Here is a 22,655-nt window from a genome sequence, read left to right as displayed (position 1 = left end):
CCTAACTACTCGACTGCCAGGCGGCAAACAATTGAGTAATTCGCATCACAAAATGCCTATGCTTTCCATTATTGAAATTAGAGGCTTTCGAGGAGACGTCAATACCACTGAGAAGGTTAAAATATCTCATGATACTTTTACACCAAACTAAATTGCTGCTGAGTAATTTGGTTTGTGTCCGTTTATTGGAGCCAATATACACGAATACTGTTATAACGTTATAGCGAAATTCTTGTTTTAACGAACACTTTTATAATCCTCCAGGTAAGTTTACATAAGAACAATGCAAAAACCTTGGAATTCCTTTATAACGAAATCTCATTTTAACGAAGTGATTTCTCCGGTCTCTTGCAGTTCGTTATAACGGGATTCGACTGTAATTTTATCACCAAAAAAAAAAAAAGAAATCGCAGTACCCTTGGTTGACGTAATGTTACCCAGAAGTTAAATCTTTTTTGTAACAGTGTGGTTAGGTATTCTACCACTGATTAGCACTTTTAATTCAAAATATATAATGTATTTTATTTCTGCCTGAGACCGAAGCCCGTGAGCAAACAAACACAAAATTACATTAAACAACAGAAAAGGTGGGGAGGGAATGGGTTGAGGTACATACACGTTAAAGACATTGGTGAGAAGAACATTTAATTATCAAATATATACAATTCTAAGAGAATATATATATAAAACAAACATAACTTACATGTGAGTGTTACTGATGCTTGTTTTTACACAATTTATAAAATCGTAAACTCTACCTGCTTTACCAAACACCAACTCTGGCCATATCGCTATATTGCTATTTACTGCCATTAGTGAGATGGATTGGAAGTGAAGGCGCTGTCTACCGGTGGTCGCCTCGAGTTTAATAGCGAAAACACCTTATATATATCCTCCCTTGGGTTTAGGTGACGGGACCCTGACAACGACCTTCACAATGGTAGACGAGCATCTTACCACCGTGCCACTCGGGCACTCGTAAACCCCACCTGGCTGGGTATTCAAAAAAACTGATTAAATCGGGAAGGAAGGGGTAAGAATTATAGGGAAAAAAAAGGTCATTGCATAGGGAGATTAGCATAGCACGGGTGCAAAAGAAATGTAAAAAAAAAAATTTGTGGGACATCGCCTGTCACAAAGAGGGCAGTAGTGGTTGAAATGACTGCAACGCAGTAAAAAAATACAGCTCGCCTGCAAAAGAGCTGATGGTCTTATTAGAATTGTTAAGATACGACCAACACCATCTATAGCAGAAAGACTACGCTCGAAGCTCGTGACGTCACTAAAGAAGTCCATTTCACCTGTTGTCGTTGGATATACTGCAAAAAACAGTTAAAGATTTCGCATACATAGGACTGCTATATCCAATGCCTACAGGTGAAATGGACTTCTTCAGTGACGTCAAAGCTTCGCGTGGAGGCCTTCTACTACAGATGGTGTTGGTACGGCTCTTGGCAGAAGAAGGAACCGAAATATCTGTAGAAAGGATTGGAGTTGCTAAGGACATTTTTGTGGGTAAACTTTTTCACATAAATATCAGTTAGGGAGTTTCAAAAGCAATCTATATAGAAGAAGAAAGTGTACCAATCAGTTCCATGTTACGCAATTCACTTGGAAATAATTCTGACAAAAAGTCTCACAAAGCTGGTTGCCTCAGCCCTGTTTAGTATGGAGACTCCAATTTATACAAATTTTAAGTATGTGATTGCGCGAATGTTTTTGTTTTCTCCAACCTCTTGAGACTATGTTTAAATTTATGCAAAATAAAGTATCCATTTATACAATTTTTTTAGACTCTAAAATGATAAGCCAATCAGAAAAATAATAATATCGAATCGCACATGAAACAACATAATTATAAATACATTCAACGAAAATAATTGGATACCTTTGAAAAAAGTTATTTAAAAATTTTTATTATTTTCATTTTTTTCAAAATTCAAATAAATGTCATCATATATTTCCTGATATTTCTTTCGTTAATGTTCAGTTTTGCATGAAAATTGAAAATGGTTTTTTCTCTGGAATAAAATAAAGGATCATGTTTCCACATTTTTTTTCATCTTATTCCGAAATCACTTATAATGATGAATGTAACGAGAACTCTCACGATATCTCAATATTTCATGAAATTCAACTGCGTCATACATCAATTGAATAGGAGTTTTGTGAATTAAAATAATTAATTAATCCTTTTTTCTATATTTTCATACTTGTGTATGGTATATGAGTGGTAGCAGTATTTAATAATATAAATTGCTATTTTTTTTCAATGTCTCACAAATAAAAATAAACGGGTCATTTTTTGCACGTAAATAGCTTTTTTTTGTGCTCTCATGTCTTCACATTCTACCATTACATTTGTCTTATACATGAGTACAAAATTAAAAATATCAATTAGGCAAGAAAAATAACGGAACCTCATTCATCATGCAATCAAGAAGTTGCGCGAAATTTTTCTTAAAACCACTCACCATGTGAGAAAGGAAACCGGGGAAAATTTAAAAATTTAATTAATGGAGTTTTCATTGAAATGATGTGGCATCGCAACAAATACCTAAACCAGGTATCATTTTTCCCTCTTGTATCAATGTCTTAAAGAATATGAGATTGTATTCAAATGGCATGTCAAATTGACGTGAGTGCTTATGACTTTTTATAATGCATGTCTGCATCAGAAGTCTAAGCTTTATGCCTTATAGTCACTTGACGTGTTTGTTCTCAAGCCGTATGTCAATATCACGCCTTCGAAAATATGAAAATGGTAATGAATGAAGCTTTTTAGCTTGAGTTTTTAATATAAATTTGAAAACTTATTTTTTTTAATGTAAATGTAAGTTGGATTTTTTCTTCTTTAATAAATTATTGCCACTCATTTTATTTTTTTATACTTCTCACTCCGAATGTCGATAAAATTATTTTAACGCCGAGCACGAGTCTCGGACTGTATGAACGGATTGAAATAGGTCCCTGGCAGGGCTAAAACAGAGATTTAATACCTTCTCAACCAGAAGTTAGTATGTTTTATTAAAGAGCAACTTTGGGATGGAAGATTGGAGAAATAGAAGAGGTAGAAGAGACAAATATAATTTGGTGCAGATAAATCAATACGAAACAGGACTTTTGGATGCAGCCGTTAGGACGTGGTTGTTTGGACGCGTGACACTTGGACTCGTGTCGTTAGACGTCGGACAATCAGCGGGATCATCGCAATCGATCAATTTATAATCAATCATTTAACAATTTATTAAACTTTTAGCAAAAAATTTATCTATGAGTTTCCAAAAAATCGAGCGGTTAGCAACGAATTCGGCTTGCGGGTTTCTGCGTCGAGTTATTTGTGCGAGTTTCGTCATGTGCGGCGTGCTTATAACAGGACCAAATATCTGGCTCAAACAGTAGCCGACTGTGCAGTTCTTTCAACAGTATCTTCCGATGTAATTGTCTTCGAAGTAATGTAAAATGTGGCAAACTTTCGCCAATAGCTGGCACATTGTGATCTTCATTCGCTGCTCGTAAAACGTCGAATGCAAATTCGATATTGTCAAGGCTACAAAAGCCAAACCAGGAATCATACGAGCCTGTAGAGCAAAGTACAAATCGGTGTTGCATCGATGAGTAAGATATTCGGAAGTGAGACGTTGCTATATACATTTTTTACTGAATGTAATAAACATCCGTTCAATTCTGCATTTAGAAACTCATTGGAAAACACATTGCTCACGTTGAAAACCACGACGTCCAAACGGCACGAGTCCAAATGTCTCGCGTCCAATGAGATGTGTCCAAACAGCCGCGTCCAAACGTAATGTACTCAGATAAATAAGCTAGGCCTATATATTCCTTCTTTCGACTAGCATTCGTGGCGTTCTTGGAGTCTGAAAATTGATTTTTCTCTGTGTAATTTTCAGGAACTCCGGGGTTTTCTTAAAATTTGAGGAATGGGGCCCAGGAATAGAACGCGCTGTGGAAAGTCCTTTCCTCGGACTTTATCACAACATCTTGGTAAGTGCAAGTGCTGTCTGGTACACTTGACACAATGGCAGTTGATAGGAAATTTTTTCTCGAAATAACCAGAATTCTGGCATCTAATGCATTACAATTCGTGGAATTTCTATATAGATTTTTCGACTGAAATTTCCAGGTGATGGAGACTTGTCAACTGAAAAAGTCAAAGATTTTCTTTGGTTTTTGGAAGAAGAAAATACTTCGAATATGTTGTTTCATGGGGGGAAACCCCGTCTAGGATGAACCTAAAAAAAAATTAAATTTTCATTCACTGATTGTCACATGCTAACAAAACACATCACTTGTTTTTCAGGATATATATTCATTCCAATACACTCACAAAAATGAGTAACGGCAAATAAAATACAATTATTTTAGAGCTGATAAGGAGAATACAAGTGAATAAGATTCAGTAATTCATGGCATGATGTCATCACATCATGAAAATATATATTGTCTAGTGATGCAACCGATATATTGATGAATATTTCTAATATCGTTTGAGTTTACTGAATAGAACCTTTTGAACCAAAAATACCCTCCAAAGTTAATACCTATCTCTTTCTTTATGTTCTATTTATGATGTAAAAACAAAACCATTAGAAGACTGTGGGAGAGCCATTGATGGATTTTCTTCGAAATCTAATTACAAAATCAGTTCTTACTGTAATTAGTGTCGAGCTGGAGACTGAAAATCTGCGCCATCTAATTAATAGCAAACTCTTGACGATGGATTTCCGAAAACAAATTATTAATGTATCTTATTTACGCTTCAGTGAAGTCGAAATCGGTTCGGTGAAGCATTTTCGAGTGGTCTTTCATCGATTACGAAAGAGGTAAATCATTTTTTCCTCTCTTTCGTAAAGCCAGTGATTGAATTGTTCACACCAAAAAACGTTATTCACTCAGTTGTGAATTCACGGAGAAGTTCTTGATGCGTTTCATTGTCAATAGATCTTTCTAAGATTTCGGTTGTAAATATCGATGGTTTCCCGGTACCGATAATATAATTGTGACTATTAATTCTCTTATAATACATTAACTTCTGTCGTACATTAAGAAACAATTTGATTCTAATTTCTTGGAGCACATCAACCAGTTTCGCAAAACACTTTTAACTGCCCATCATGCAGGAGAATTAAGATGTAGGCTACTTATATGGAACAGGAATGTGTACCTAGAATGAGCAAAAACACCTGGGTATCCGAACATTGGCTGACTTGGACACTTGGACCACCACCACCACCAAACCAGAACACTTGGACCAGGACTCCATGCGACGCAAACACGACATCGATTCGTCGTTGTACGGCCTACATGACTATATCTTGTGACTTCCAACGAACGCGGACGGACCGCCACCAACGGAACTTTGATAATCGAGTCGTAGACGTGCCAAGGACGCTATAATATAAATTTAGATTTCGATTCTTAGATCACGATTTATCATAATTATTCCGTTGATTTATACTTCTGTAATTGGACTTGTTATTCTGTTATACAAATTTATATAGATATATATATATACACATATACATATTTAATAAAATTCCGGATGCACCCATCTTTTGGGAACGCTCCGATATCTCCTTGAGATGGGAAGCGGGGTGTGTCCGGTCCTTCAATGTCCAATGCCCATCATGCTCTGGTAATAACGATTATACAGGGTGCATAACAAATAGGGAGTATGGCATTTGTCTGACAAACCGTTGATCCTAGAGAGGTATACTTCCAATTAGAAAAAAGTTTCCAAATAAACGTGTAATACTCAGATATGTCATTCATATTCCACGGGGTTGTGTAGTTATTAAAATAGAAAGAAAATTAAACTTTTTATGCAATCCCCTGTGCCCCAAAACCCAATTAGAAAGCTGTTTCTCTGTCTCTCCTGATGCTAACACAAAAACGTCCATGTTTCTAATGCCGGCATTACGCTATAAAAGTTTTATAATAGTTATTTTATAAGACTTGAAAAATGTAACCAATAAGATCATCAGTTGCATTTGCTCGAATGTAACCAAAATGCTTATTGGTTGGATTTTTCAAGTTTTATAAAAGAGCTTTTATCAAACTTTTATAGAGTGCTATCCCGGCTTAAGTGAAATATTTACTGAAATACTCGAATTCAAACATCGGAGAAACGTTGGGAAACGACAGTATAAATGAGGAAAAAGAGCGATATATCCGTTAGAGTTTCTGCTTTTCTTTCATAACTTCTCCCCGATTTTTGAATTACAGTATCTTACCGAATATTGAACTTAGAAACGTGGAATTTCTTCCAACGCGGTAGCCAAGGTCAATAATATACTCGCCTGAAATACCAAAGGATGTTTAGGGGGTGTCGCTAAATCGATACCCGGTTCGTCCTTGAAAGTAACTTTCTTGACACAAGGGTACAACAGAAACGGCAACGTAACCGGGGGGGGGGGAACAAGAAAAATTTCGAACGCTGCCGTTCGGAATCGGTAATAAATAGGAGGTCCCGGTCTAATTAGCCCTCGTGTGCAGGAAATGGCCGTTGTGCTACAAAAAAGTGGGCAAAAACTGATCAATATATATCAATAGGTAGAATGTTAGTGCAGGTGCTCAATAACTATCGACAGGTTTTTTCCCGTTCTTGGCGCACCGAATAAGATGCCATTATTTCACATTTTCATAAAGGGTGGTTGATGACGTAAGCATTATCTAAGCCATCCTCCCTCCTTGTCATCAAAAGTCAGCAAATCGGAAACCCCCTTCCCCCCATCGATGCTGACGTAATACATGAATGACCCCTTAATTTACATATGGACAATGCAAACCCCTGGAATTCCTTTATAACGAAATTCTCCGTTGTAACGAAGTGATTTTCCCGGTCTCTTGGAGTTCGTTTTATAACGGTATTCGACTGTATTAATTGCATCGTGCGTCGATCTATTAATTTGAATCATTGGCTCTTTTTTTTTCACTTTTTCGTGGACTTTCGAAACACTTCTTATACATATTCACGAAGAAACTGATATTTCTGATTACAAATAATTAAAGTTTGTTTTTTTTGCGCGTGACTTGCACCTGTAATTTCTTCTGCTGCCGTCTATGAACTCTTTGAAACAATAAGTGATAGAGTAGCTTTGATTCGCCAACAGATGGCAGCAGGATTCTAATCATATGATTGACAATAACGTATCACCAAAGTGACCATACGTCCCGTATTTCCTGGGACCGTCCCGGTATTTTCTGTATTTTTGGCCGTCCCGACTTTTTTTCAAAAGTGTCCCGTTTTTCCCGTATTTTACACGAAGTCAACTTGAATTATTCTTTATTGAAGTCAAAGATTGAAATTATTTTTCAACTCATAAATTATATTGTGATAATTACAACTATAAATGAGAATATTAATCTCCCCCATCGTTAGGGTGACCATACATCCCGTATTTCCCGGGACAGTCCCGGTATTTTGTTTTTTTGGCTGTCCCGACTTTTTAGCAAAAGTGTCCCGGTTTTTCCCGTATTTTGCACGAAGCCTACTTGAATTTTTATTCTTTATTGAAGTCAAAGATTGAAATTATTTTCAAGTTATAAATTATATTATGATAACTACAACTATAAATGAGTATATGAGTGTCCCACAAGTGTCTTAGTGAAATTTTTTTTCGTGGAATTCATTTTAATCCACTGCAATTAGAAATAATGCTGCATTTCCCGTCATTGTGATTTCTCCATTATTTCAACAATATTTGGCGACTTTGTTCGGTTTTGGCGTCATTCTTGGCAATAATTGGCGATGTCCCGTATTTTCCCGTATTTTGAATCCCAATGTCCCGTATTTCTCTTGAGGAAATATGGTCAGCCTACCCATCGTGGAATTCATTTTAATTCACTGCAATTTGTAGTAATCCTTCATTTCCCGCCATTGTGATTTTTCCGTAATTTCATCAATATTTGGCAACTTTGTTCGGATTTGGCGTCATTTTTGGCGATAATTGGCGATGTCCCGTATTTTCCCGTATTTGGAATCCCAATTTCCCGTATTTCTCTCGAGGAAATATGGTCACCCTACTTATCACGATTGCGATCGTTTTGATTTTGTCCTCCAAAATAATTAAAATCTATTAAAATTGTGTGTGTGTGACTTTCAAGATAACATTAGCATTGATATTATTTTCCGTTGGAAAAAAATATATTATCGCCTTCACACACACACCCAGAGTTCGTGCCGAAGACTTGTTTCCTTTCCCAACAAAAACTACTGTAACTTTCTATAGCTTTTTTCCGAGAAGTTCCACGAAAATATAACAATAATATTTTATACCTACTGTACCATTACCCTTATTTCAATTGTTTTCCTCTCCTAACTGGTAATTGTATCATCCAGAGGATTGGTATTTCTTGAGATATTTTCCATGAGACAATGTTTTTCTCCGAGAGAGAAACGCGCAGATCTTATAACAAATTACCAGCAATTTAGTTCTTTGTATCTTTTACGAAAAACCAGGAATTCCTGCTATTTATCGTCCGGTGAAATGTTCTATTTCAATGTTGGCATATCGTTCAGATGCAGTACAAATTGCTCCAAATAACTTTGAGTTTTATTTTAATGTTTTCTTTTGTTTCCCGCGAAACATTGAAAAAATGGGGGGTCCAAAATGGCTAAAAATTCGCTCACGTAATACTTGAACGGCCCCTTACCAGGAAAAGTCTCCTGGGATATCGTTCACAGAACTTTATTTTATAAATAATTTCTCAAGAATATACATGGTGGGGGGGGGGGAAATATTGACAAAGTTCTAAGATTGTGACATGTGTTTACAGCTGACGGTGGACATTTGAGAATACTGTACAGTGAAACCTCGCTTCAACGATACTCGACAATGATGATAAATCTCCCGGTATTTGGGACCGCCATTACTCAGCCATTTGTGTTTCGCCGATGACATTGTTACTATCAGCAGTAATCCAGACGAACTAGAAGAAATGGTACAAGAACAGGCGAAGGCAAGTATTCAGGTGTGAGTTTGAAAATGAATCTGCAAAAGACAAAGTTATGTTCAACTCCTCTGCTTTGAAGGAGAAGATCTTGCTCAACAACACAGGGATAGAAGAAGTAAAAAGCTATGTATACCTGGGACAAGAAATTACCATGGAAATTCCAAATTCTCTTCTGAAAATTATGTCTTATAAATTGTGAATTTTCAATAATTCCGGAATATATTTCTCTCATTTGTTTCCGATTGTTCCATTCATAAATTTCCGACTGTTGTTTTACTCCCTGATTCTGACTCTTTTTCATCAATATTAATTTTTCAATGAATCCCGAATTATATCATTTTCAATCACTCAAAATTATCATTCACTCTGGAGAGGTATTCCTTAAATAAATTCCCATTTCTTATTAATTTTTATTAATTTTTTTTGTCTGGTAATGAATTTTTTTTATTTAGATATTCGCTCGTATATAAATAAAATAAAAACCTCGTCCCCTATACGGTGGACATACGGTGGTAAATACGCCTATTCCGTAGAAATCCTTGCCAACCCCAATATACTACTGCTTTCAGTATTTGGTGTGGATCATATCAATGCGTCTCGATCAAACGAGATACCATTTCTTCTCGTAAACTAAGTGGAAAATACATTGCCCTGGAAGAGATAATTTCCATTTTTACATCTTTCCAATATAAGTTCGTCAATCAAGAGAGTTCTATCTTCAAAAGGATTCTCTCCTTCTCTCGAGTCTTCATTTTTCACGGGAAATCATCAAGGGAACATTAAGTGGGAAGTAGAGAGCTTTCTAAATGGGAAGAGGGAATCGATGGATGCCTCTCTAGCCATCGTATTTATTCGTTATTTATCCATAAAAGCTCTCGAGATTTATCGTCCTATCGGTTAGCGTGTAATACGTTATAATAGTGATAAGTAATGATCTCGGAAACTATTTTCGGACAATACTATTTCATTTAGGATAACCGAAGGATAAGAAATCGTCCGTCTTTTGTTAAGGATTATTTCCATCCGGCGTGATGCTGTAGCTTCAACGCGTAACCACTAACGTGGATATAAGAACGGAAATGGCAGGAGTTGTCCATCATTATCTATCCTACTATATTCATATCATGTAATCATAATTGAGAGGAAAAATAGCATGTTATGAGTCAGTCTTGAAAGGACTCGTGTTTATTGGCCGACGATATAATATTTTTTGGTAATCCCAACAAATGCCGCAGGGCAGTGCGGCAGGAGGGATTATTTATCATGTAAGTTCGGTAGATCGCCCCGTTTTCTACGGGGCAGACCTGTGTTTCCCATAATATTCGGCTCTTGGGAGGGGCAATCACCCCCCTCCCTCCCCGCGCCTAAAAAAATGCCGAATTTATGTGAAACATTTTTTTTTAGAAAGATACAAAAAAACAGCGTCCCCATTTATGCACGTATGCGTACGTTGGCTTATACACGGGTATTCGATTTATTGCGGTTTTGGTGGTCTTGAAGTAAGAGGGCCTTTTTATACACGAGTATTTACCGTAGAGTCAATTTTTTTTCCTTAGGACAGCTGCTCCACTTGCCCATGCGGAAATCGGGCTCTGCCAGTACCTCGTAGAGATAGAAGGCCTCTGCAGTGTTTGCCATAAACGTCATTCAGACTACCTAGAAAGTTAGCCAGATTTTGAAACACAGCATCCTATTTCGTTTCTTCTTATTTTGACGTAGAATCTTCCCTGCTCGTGGCCAGTATCATCGTTGTGAGGAAAAGAAATGATCGGGCTCAGAATTGGCGATTTTTCTATGCCCCACATCCAATCACTATGCGGTATTTATGAGCCAATCAGGAAGATTCTACGCCAAAATAAGAAGAAACGAAATAATCATTGATCATTTTTGTCGCACCACTGTCATTTTCTACACACGAGGGCTAATTAGACCGGGACCTACAATTTATCGCCGATTCCGAACGGCAGGCTTGTTTTTTATACTCATCGAGAGGTTGGTGCGCTAATCCCTCGATGGGGGACTTCCTGCGGCAACAATTTTTTGCTGCGGTCAAGTCGCCGTTTTTTGTTGTACCCCTGTGTCAGGAAGGTTTTCTGACAAGGACGAACCGGATATCGAACTCGCGACACCTCTAAACATCCTTTGGTACTTTAGGCGAGCATCTTATCGACCTGGGCTACTGAATAGGAAAACGAAATAGGACGCTGTGTTTCAAAATGTGGCAAACTTGCTAGGTAGTCTGAATGACGTTTATGGCAACCAGTGCATAGGCCTTCTATCTGTAGAAGGTGTTGGCTCTTCTGATATCTCAATAAAATATAAAACGATTTTGATCCTGCCCCTCCTTCCTTCTTCGCAGGATCTTTAGTGACGAGCCTCCACTGAATACGATGCAATAATTTCTTGTGGTTGAGAGAAATAATTTAACATCTGGTGCATACAGTGTATATTATTGAAGTTCCCTTGTTATCATTTGCATAAAACCGTATCTGTTCATCAGGGAGCTACGAAACTTTGAGAATGTCGTAATCAAGTAATAAGAAAACAATTTTGAAGAAAAAAAGTTCTTACATACACCACTAGATGGATTTTCTCATTCAAATCGTATTGCACAATTACACATGATAATTTTTTTTTTTTTTGCAAACGTATTCCCAGACTAATCAAGCTTCATAGTAGAATAGTATCTAAACATTCCCTGCATCCCAGCAGAACCATTTCTGTTTTCATTTCATTAATGTAGATTATGGTCATTAATAAAGATTAAGACTTGAAATTGCGATTCTGCAATAAAAGGCATGTAGAGATTTTCGGTCTTTGAAGGGGATTAAAAAATGTTCTCAGTCTCTTAATTGCGAGTTTTCCAAAGTTTCATAATTTTCTGAAAGGTACGTGTAATTAAGGCTGTAAGAGAGAGAAGAGAGTGAACACAGAGGAACTTTTTAATCCTTAACACCCTGTGTTCAGGATGTATTGAAGTATAAAATCGGCTACCACGACCTTGCAGCACTTATAATCAACTCAAAAATTATCAGATGTAATTATGTTTTAGCGATCCCGTGCTAATTCACGTTTCAATATAAATTTAAGTGCATTTACATTCAATAAACGGAATTTTTTAATCATTTCGAACAATTTCAAGTGTGAATGCAATTTATGCATGAAATTCATGAAATTCTACTTTTACGTATGGAAACATTTAAATCGATGTTATCCCCTCTCTCTCTCTTCTTATACACGCACTCAAACTCGGCTATAACGAACTCGGTTGTAACGATTTGCTGCGACTGTTGCGATTGACTCCTATGGAGAATAACGTTATAATGAAGCTTGTTTATAACGTCAATGAGGACATAACGGCCTCGGATGTAACGGCACATTTCTCTCTCTCTCTCGTCGCTGTTTCCCAAGTTCATAGAAAATTTCCAGAGCAATGCCCCGTTTTTTTTTCAATGAAGTTCCTTTGATTCAAATAGGAGAATTCGGGAATTTAAAATGATCATAATCAGGGATTATTAATCATTTGATCATTTTTTGTCGCACCACGGTCATTTTCTGCACATCAGAGATGACTAATGATCAGGGTAAAGATAGCTTGCATAATTTATAAATTATGTCATAATGTTTATAAAAACAAAAAAAAAGACCTTGCAGTTGCGCCTCATTTCAAACCAAACCTTATTTATGACAATAATTGGCAATTTTCCCGAAATCGGCAACATTTTCTGTGAGAATAGGCGATGTTCCGTGGTTCTGCGATTTGAATTTCCCGTATTTTTCTCGATAAAATGCGGTCATCCTAATCATAGTAAAATAACTTAATATTGTCTTGGGGAAACATCATCCTTTATAATCGTGATTCCCAGGGTGAGGATCACGGAGTACAACATGCTTTTTTAAAAGGGGCAATTTGAGGGAGAAATTAGGATTTATGGAAGTTCATATTTGATGAAAATTTAGTTTCTCAGAATCAATGTAAACTTCACATTCAATGGAAAAATAAATTTTCAGAATAAATGAAAATTAGTATTTGATAACTTAATGGTAAAAGGAAATAACATAAAGGAATCAATGAAAATTCATATTTAATGATTCACAGCTGGAAAAATTGATGGCAGATGGCGGCACTACACATAACAAGCATTAGACAGAAAACAAGGTTCACAACACGTACACACACATTCCAACATATGCCAATTCGTTAGGAGTTTCGCAGAGGAATGTGGACAAGGTGCATGTGTGGTTTAGTAGGTTTTATTCAAACCCCTGTGATGGTCGAGTGGTCACAGTCACGGACCGGGTTCGAACCCTACCGTCGCCACAGTGATGGTCGGCTGAAGTTGATTTTCTGTGGTTTTATAACTTCCAGGCGCGAATGCGTGCCATTCCACCCCCCCCCCGTTAAAAAGTCTCACCACAGACAGCAATAGCCCTACAACGTTACAAATATTCAATGATTACGCTCACAATTTGAAATATAGATGGCAGCACTAATTCACGCGTAACACTAGATACGCACTCAGACTGTGAGTCACACACACTTACACTTCTACATTTCCGGCGCAACTCAATCGGTAGTAAATTGCCCTCGGGGGGATAGACCGAAGATGCGCTAACACTATCTACGGCACAAGGAATCCACGCGAAGCTCGTGGCGTCACTAAAGAAGGTCATCTTACCAAGAACCGTTAGATGTAGCAGGTCGACACGTGCCCCATTTTCATCCTTTTTTGTAGTATATCCAATGGCTATAGGTGAGATGACCTCTTCAGTGATGTCACGAACTTCGCGTGGAGGCCTTCTCTGCGTGCCTTCTGAAAGAGTTTATATTATTTAAATGAACTTTTTGTCTACTGTACAACAGTAGAGTGACTTGTTGGTCATTGGGCTTTATGGAAACTTTGTTTAGCCGGCACTGTCTCAAAGATAGAACACCCCTGCCTCAGACCAGATTAGTCGTCATTGGGGAACCCTCCCTGTGGATAGGAGTTCCCTCTTTGAATAATAAGACAGGGATGACAGAGGTGCTGGGATGGCCTAGGTTTTCTTTTGGAGGGGGGGGGGGGGCACACAGGATAATTTCAGGGGGAAGCTTAGAGAATATCTCCAAGCAAATTTCGAGTTTTTAACCTTCAAAAACCGTTTCGAAATCACAGAAATAGTATTTAACGATTTTTTTTCCTTCAAAATATCTGAATTTTTTTTAATTTTTCTTTTCGATTCTCGATTATCTTGGGGGTGGGATTGCTTTGGACGCATTGACTCCATATACCCTCCCCCCCCCGTGTGTGTCTTTCAGGAGGGCATCATAATTTTACAAGTTGCTTGGGGGTGGGATACGGTGAAAAAAATTTCGGTATCCCCCCCCTCCTCTATAACGACAAAAGTTCAAGAAATCTCCGATGTGGTTATAACCGAGTTTTATTGTACGTAACGGTTATGAGTGGCGTAGTGGTAAGATGCATGTCTACCACCGTGAAGGTTGCCGTCTCTGTTCCAGGTTCAAACCCGGGGAAGATAATAAATAAGATACACGAAAGAAGGCGACCATCTCCAGATGGCGCCTTCATTTCCAACAAAAGTCCTTAATGGCAGTAAATTGCAATACAGTGATTACAATTTATCAGAGTGTGTGTTTGGTGAAAAGAGAGTGTGTGTAATATATATACAAATAATTGATTCTCTCGCATTCAATCATTAAGATTAGTGATGAGCAAACTACGGCCAGATGCGGCCCACCAAAGGTATTCCGGTTGAAAAATACAAATACACACAACGCAGTTAGTGCCTATAGGCTGACCAGTATTTTCCTCCTAAAAATACGGGAAATAGAAAATCAGGATCATACAGGATGTCACAAGTTATCGCCAAAAAATTGTCAAATGCAAGTTCCCAATTGTATCCATAAAAATGTTTGAAGTTGCCAACTATAGCTAAAATTGCTGAAAAATCACCTACTGCGGGATGTAGGGAACTTCCACATGACGAGAGGACCATTCATGGTTTTGCCACTTATGAGCTACACAAATTTTGCCGCAGTTTTCCCAAGGTGCTATAAACCTCTTGGTCCTGTAAATACGCCTCTTGGTAACTTTTTTGTCGCTCACATGCTTCCTTACTCTCTTTGCCCCTCCTATGCTTATGCACATTACACGTCACACTTTTGGTCATTTCCATGCTTACACACTGTTTTGGTCTCTCACGTGTTCCCCCCCCCCCCAGTCCCTACGCCACTCTTTCACTGAACTGGTCCCTTGCTTTCTAGGTAACTCTTTTAGTCATTTTCATTCTCATACACATATTTATATACACACACACACTATAGTTCATTCTTTAAGGCATTCACATGCTTGCACACTTCCTAGGTCCTCTTCTGTTATCTTTTGTTAACTGACGTACTCACATATTCTTTAGGTTACTCCTTTTTGGTGACTCGCTGACCTGTTCCCTAACGTTGTAGGCACTCTTTTGCTGATTTACAATTATTTTCACATACTCTAGATATCACTCTTTTGCTCATTAATGTGCTTGCACACATTCTAGGTCACTCTTTTGGCCATCCACATGCTTGCACACGCTCTAGGTCACACTCTGACTTGCACACTCTTTTGTTCTCTCTCTCTCTCTTACATGCTCACAAACTCTCTAGATCACTCGTTTGGTCACTCACTGAACTGGTCCCTCGCTAGGCAGAGGTGGATTCATGATTTTGCCGCTCTTCTCTCGTTCTACTAATTTTAACTGTCGCTCGTTTCTCGAATTCACTGTCCCTCCGAACTTGCCGCCCTGTCCTATTATATTATATATAGCTCGCGCACACAAAGTTCCCCTGTAAATACGCCAATCATTTCTGCCCCACGAACGATAGAAATACCGCATATCTTGAGGCCCGCGGACTGAGAAGTTCGCGCGTCATTGATCAAGATTAATTGATTGAGAAATCATGTGCTCCGATAAAAGGTTATATTCCATTTCGTTCAATCAAATCGGAAACTCCGGGAAATTGGTTTGGGAAATGGAGCGAATTCGCTCGGGAAATCTATACCGTATACAGTATTTAGGGTGGTAAACCGTTGGCTGATTCTTAAATGGCATTCCCTGGATTCCTTTCTTTCCATTTGAGGTTTCCTTACAAACGACTCGGATGCAAAAAATAAATGAAATCCTCGATATTTTTATTTTTCTGAGGTAAAATTCAATCGGAAGTCGATATGAATCCTCAAAAGAAATTTAAATTAGATAAATAAAATAAAAATAGACTTACTCTGCGTGTGCATATAAATCGATATTCCTCAGTTGATATTAAATCAACACAGAAATGATTTACGATTACTTTTTAAACTTGCAAATGAAGTTTCTCTGAGGTCAGATATTAAAGTTGAATGGAGAAATTTCACTATCGGAAAGATAGGAAATTAAATTACAGTGGAATTCGCATAATGATCAAAAATTTGGAACAAATTTTGACTCGGTTAACGAGCGATGGTTCACATTACGAGCAAAAAATTTGCACTTTGCTTATTTATTTTTACATTATCACAACTGAACTGGTGTTTATTTTCTTTTGCTTTCATCCACACACGCGTAATGGAATTTTGGGTGAGATTCTCCCTCTACAGTCTCTGGTAAACGTGCCTCACTCGGGAAATTAACACACGTGCGAGTGTGAATATTTACGATACGAAACTAGGTGTAGCGGCATTGCAGCAGCCGTGTGCATGTGCGCTTGAAGTTTTCATTAACCTCTTTTTAAATTCTTGGGGGAAACTTTGGGCCTGAATGCAATATTGAACGTGACTTTAAGGTGAAGCTAATGAACAGGAGCCACTACTTGACGAAGGTATTGTGTGCTTGGAGAATACCATGGACTGGATGTGCATGAGGATGGCATTCAAGAACTAGTGGTGAAAAATGTCTAGAAGTTGAAGGTAGATGAAGTGATGGATCTCTTTTGCACGCATTAGCAAGAGTTTATAGACAACATCTCATCTGAGGAAGAGAGAAGTAAGGAGAAATTCCTCTCATAAAATGAGATTAGAGAGATGTGTAGAATGTGGGAATATGTACAAAATTCTAGAAAAGAACCACCCAAGTAAAGCTGTATCATTGTGCGAGCAATAAATCTGTCCAACGAACACTGCAATTTCCTATTTCCCAGAAATCCTGAAAAGGAGGAAAAAGCAAGTGCCATTGGATAAGGTTCTTTTTGAAATTCACGCAAAAAGAAGTTTGCAAACAACAGTGTCTGTAAATCATCCTAAAAAACGATAGTCCTCCTCTCTCTCTCGTCGTTTAGAGTAAGTTAAGGTGACTCAAAATATTAATTCAATAATGTTTGCAAACATTATCGTATTGTATGTTTAATTATGGCTATTATGTGAATTTATTTTTATATTATGGTTATTTTATTGTGTTATATATATTACTATTGTGTTTAATTATTGATTGAATGTCGCTTTTATTAATCATTTTTATGTGAATGAATGATTGTGGAACGAAAAATTGTCCGAGTTATATTTACTGTATTTTTTATGGGGAAGTTTGATTCAAATGACGAGGTGTTCGGATAACGAGCACGATGGCAGAACGAATTAAACTCGTTTACCTTGTATGTTTTATTTTTTTTAACCTATATAACTTAAAAATTTAGCTTTGCTGTTTGGAAAGTTTTAGATCAAAAAACCAAATCATTTCAGGTCCTTCTGTTCCATGAAATAAGATGATGTGCAATAATCTCTTCTGAAGAGCATACATCTTCTGATCGCATTTGGCTTACTTTGTGTTTCGATCATTCGATAATTTTTGTCGCACCACGGTCATTTTCTGCACACGAGGGCTAATTAAACCGGGACCTACAATTTATTGCCGATTCCAAACTGCAGCCCTTTTTTTATACTCATCCAGAAGTTGAAGCGCTAAACCCTCGATGTGGGACTCCCTGCGGTAGTAATCTTTTTCTGTGGTCATGTCACCGTTTTTGTTGCACCCCAGCGTCAGGAAAGTTTCTGACAAGGACGAACCGGGTGTCGACACCTCTAAACATTCTTTGGTACTTCAGGCGAATATCTTATCGACCTGGACTACTGCGCCCCACTTAATTTGTATCTTCATCAGGGTATTAAATTTCAAGTTCAAAAATTCAAAAAGATGAGATAGTAAATATGCGAACCCAACTTAAAGATACGGACTTCGTAATGTCTTTATGTTGCGATTACAGATAAGTAAATATTTACGATTTCAATCTTTGCGGTATTTCGAGAAAAGGGAGAAAAAGACCAAATTACAGAAGACAATTTTGGGTACTCCTTGAAATGTCTGGACTTCAGGCACACACACACACTCATGCCCCATTTTTCTATGTTAGGAACAGGCACTACCAATCTTTACTGAGTGAGAAAAAGAAATCAATTTTCTAAATGCAGTTTTAGTCGACCTATTTTATTCAGAAAATTCCTTTAAAGTTCCTTTAAACCAAAGAATTGCCCTCAACTTTGAATGAGTAATTTCTCAGCAAATATTTTACTTAGTAACCGAATCGGGGGAGGGAGTGACCACATACAATATTAAATTTTGTACCTCGGTATATATACGGCCCCTAGTACAATAAATACTAACATATCTAAAATGGGCACGTTCTTTGAATACTTTTACGACTGAAACGAAAAACTCACGGTTCAAAGAAAAAAGTTGCATGTAACGGTAACTGTGATAAATCGTAACTATGCATGATCATCGCGTATTTTGGTAAGTTTGTTAAATTTCCCTAAATTTATCACTTATATCGACGATTATGCATAGTACCCAAGCGATAAATTTAATGTTCGTTGGTAAATATAATAAGTACCAAAAAATTGTCACTTTTACCGGCGATTATGCGAATAGTAATGAAGCGTCGCGTCGTTGGTAAACGTGATAAATCCTGCTATACGGTATAATATACATGATAATTCGTGCACGTATTGTATCATTGTAGCGGGGTTTGATTGTAAAATTTGCTATCGCTATATTGGAGTCCGACTATATTCATCACATATACTAGACTCATATGTAATTTGTTTTCATATTTATCAAATTCACCAATTACACTGCGGTATTATGCATAATCACAGATAAAGGAGATAAATTTCACGTATTTATCAAATTTACTAACGACGCTTAAGCATAATGCATATTCGCCGGTAAAAGTGATAAATTTTTCAGAATTAACAATACGATTGCTAAGCATGCATAATAACCAGTTATTATGAATATTTACTGAGGTAATTATTCATAATATATAATATATAAAAAATAAAATTTACACTCTCTGCACCCCTGTAGTATAGTAATTTAATGTGTTATCTTTCCCCTCCCTTCCAGTGTGCAAAGCCGTTTTATGAACATCACAAAAGCGTTACGCTGGGGATAGGAGGGGAAAAAGCTTCTCCTCCATATTGGTAAAAAGATAGGAGAGAAAACACAGAGAACTTGTTTGAATTTATTCCGCTGGAGTAAATTTTGTAATATTACGTAATATTACGCCCGTGATCGTAAAGAGGCTAATTTGAAGAAAATCCAGTGGCACATCAGTGAATTGATTCTTTGAACTGATGGGGAATTTCACAACGCTTAAGCCTAAACCTTCAAACAAAATAATCAACATGAAAAGCAGGGGGGCGTATGCATGATTGACATTTGCAGGGGGCACACCAGGTTTGGAGAGAGAACAAGGAATTCCTTTTGTGAGAATTTTGATTTGCAAATCTCCAAAAAAGCATTTTAAATCACCAGAGATCTATAAGTATCTTGTATTTTACGAAGATATTTTAAAAATTTAAAAATATTTTTATAATTTTTTACCATCTTGGGGGAGGGGAGCATGGGAGCCCCTTCCTGCATACGCATCTGATGAAAAAAAAAATGAAATCAAAGTCAAATAACTTCGAAAACTCATACTGAGGATTTAAGATTTATTTGAAATTATTTAGGAGAATACAGTAATTATAGAATAGTGCATTATACATCACATAGAAGCAAATGGAATGGAGTGTTGGTCTTTAAAATAAAAAAAAACCACCTCATTTCATGTTAACATTAATTTTAAAATATTTAAGAATGTTAACAACACGGCAAATAACAAATCACAGAAGCAAAGTAACGGAATGTTGATTTATTTATCACATTCTTATAGCATACAGCAGAGTTTCCATATGACGAATTTTCCTACGTCACAAACTGTTCTGTAAAACAAAATCTCACATTTTTGTAAATTTGCATTATTTTATCACTGACGTTGCTACTAGTACTTGATAGAATTCTTAATTTACTATCATTGTTTTTTCTCCGTGATCAATTTTCTGATTGAACAATGTGTCTTCTCATTATATGGAAAATCCACTGTAGCATTGCATTTTTCAAATGCACAAAATAATATTTCAAATATAGTATAAAGATAGAGTGCAGAGCTGGACAAATCTATTGCACGACATGCCCGGGGCATGTGAAAATTTTGACCGGGCATGATTGTTTTTCGACCACATGCCCGACGTGGGCGTATAAAAAAATTTTAAGAGCCTATATATAAACACTTCTGTGTCTTCTAAGTGTTCCTACACAAATACGTGAAATTCCACAGAAATGATTCATCGGAGTGAGAATGCAAATGCGTAGTCAACGTATGTTGATCTATTTTTATAGTCTTGATATTTAGCAGCACGGTGTGGTTACATGATCCCTGATATACTGCAACTTGGCTCATAGACTGGGATATTTTTTTTGGGTCTCCAGACCAGGAATTATTTCGGGCCTTTATCTGAAATTTCTTTATTAATTTTAATTCTTTAGCAAATTTAATAAACATAAATTTTTTGGTGAAAATAATAATGGGCTTCATACTAGGCTAGGGTAATCAAACGTCCCGGTTTTTGACCAAGAAATGCATTTTTCCCGAAAGAAGCTGTTTGCCTGGTTTTTTCTTCGCTAATCGAAGATTCAATAAAATCAAATTATTTTTAAAAGAAAAATAAAATATAGATGATGGCAAATATTTTTGGGGAGGGGACCCCGATACGCTTTCATGTACCGATAATTTTTTTTTCCTTTATGTAAGAGAAATACACATGAATATTACTTGATAGCTGTGAAGCCTGCTGCCACCTATTTGATAATAAAAAAACTACCTGATATAATTCTAAAATAAAATGGATATTGGTTTTAAACCGCTGTGCAGTATTAAAATTAATTAATAACATGTGGTATTAAAAAAAATTTATGTGTGGTATGAATTTTATGCTTCAAAATATCAGTTACTATATATTTATACTTACTGTATACATTAATTTTGCAACCAATTTCATTTATATGGTCCACTGAAATATTGGTTTTAATTCGGTGGTCTGGAAGTAGACTGCCCTATCCGCTTGAGAGAGTTTATATTTCTCTGAGGTGGGAAGCGGGATGAGTCCGGTCTGCAAGTAGAATAAGGTTGAAGAATACCGTACAAGGCCCAAGCTTTTAGTGCCAATATGATTTTATCCATTGCCATATAATTTATCCGATTTTTTTTTGAAGATTTCCTGGTTTTTATCAGTAAAATTGCGTTATGTCCCAATTTTTATCAGGATTTGTCCAGGTTTTTCAGTCGCATGATCTGGTCAACCCTATCTTGGGTACGCGCCTGCCCAAGTCCGGTTCCGTACCATAAACGATTCCACGGCTACGATTCTGTCCGACGCACCGCGCGGAAAATTATAACTGGCGGTTTGACTAACCTTAATTTTTTATTTGGTGGCCACATCTTCCTGAATTTTCGTATTTCTTTAAAAAAATTTAGATTATTTAAAATAATTCTATCACTTTTGATATGTTTTTTTTATGCAAATAAATCAATTTGTTTTCAATTTTTTTGTCATGTATCTAAATTCAGTGATAATATTTTTTGGGCATGCAAAATATGGATTCGGACATCTAATATTTTAAGTTACATACGCGAGACCGGGCATGTAAATTTTTGAGATTTGTCTAGCCCTGATATAGTATGTATTGTAGTATAATGAAGTTTATATATTTGGTCTTAACACTAAAATATAAGATATACCTTTTCTCATACATGTGGATAGTATTATAGATATATTTTTTCAACTTTTTTCCAAAATTTAAGCACAAAAAATCGAGGATGGAGTTTCCTTATACACATAAAAATACAGTAATTCCATGAAACAATAATAGTTGAAATAGTTGATATAACTGCACTTCGGAATGTTTAAGTCACCACTACAATCACTATAGATTAAGATCATTTTTTTTTATGATAAAAAAATAAAGAATAACTAATTTCGAAAAAAAATCAATATTTCATGCATCGGTTGATTAAATATATTATTAAAAGTTTTAGAACAGTTCGAATTAAAAATATATTTTAAAGCAATAAAATCCAGTATATAAAAATCAAGGTTATAATAATGCTTGACATGAAATTTAGTTTTCCTTCTATTCATACTGAGATCAACCAATGCAAAAAATTGACAATCGACATGTATATTAAAATTAAACATGTTATTTTCATTCGATTTTATTCAAAGATGTACTAATAATTTTGAAATCCGTTGTTATTATAGCTAGATACACAAATAACTATAATTGGTGCTAGAAATAAATTCCGAGATTCCATGTTTACCGCGATAATGAGCTGGAAATTGAAT

The sequence above is a fragment of the Pholcus phalangioides genome, unplaced genomic scaffold (genome assembly GCF_987345545.1).
Source record: "Pholcus phalangioides strain wild (caught in Gottingen) unplaced genomic scaffold, Ppha-v1.0 ptg000015l_1, whole genome shotgun sequence".
Lineage (NCBI taxonomy): Eukaryota > Metazoa > Arthropoda > Arachnida > Araneae > Pholcidae > Pholcus > Pholcus phalangioides.
Note: the sequence above shows the minus strand (reverse complement) of the source record.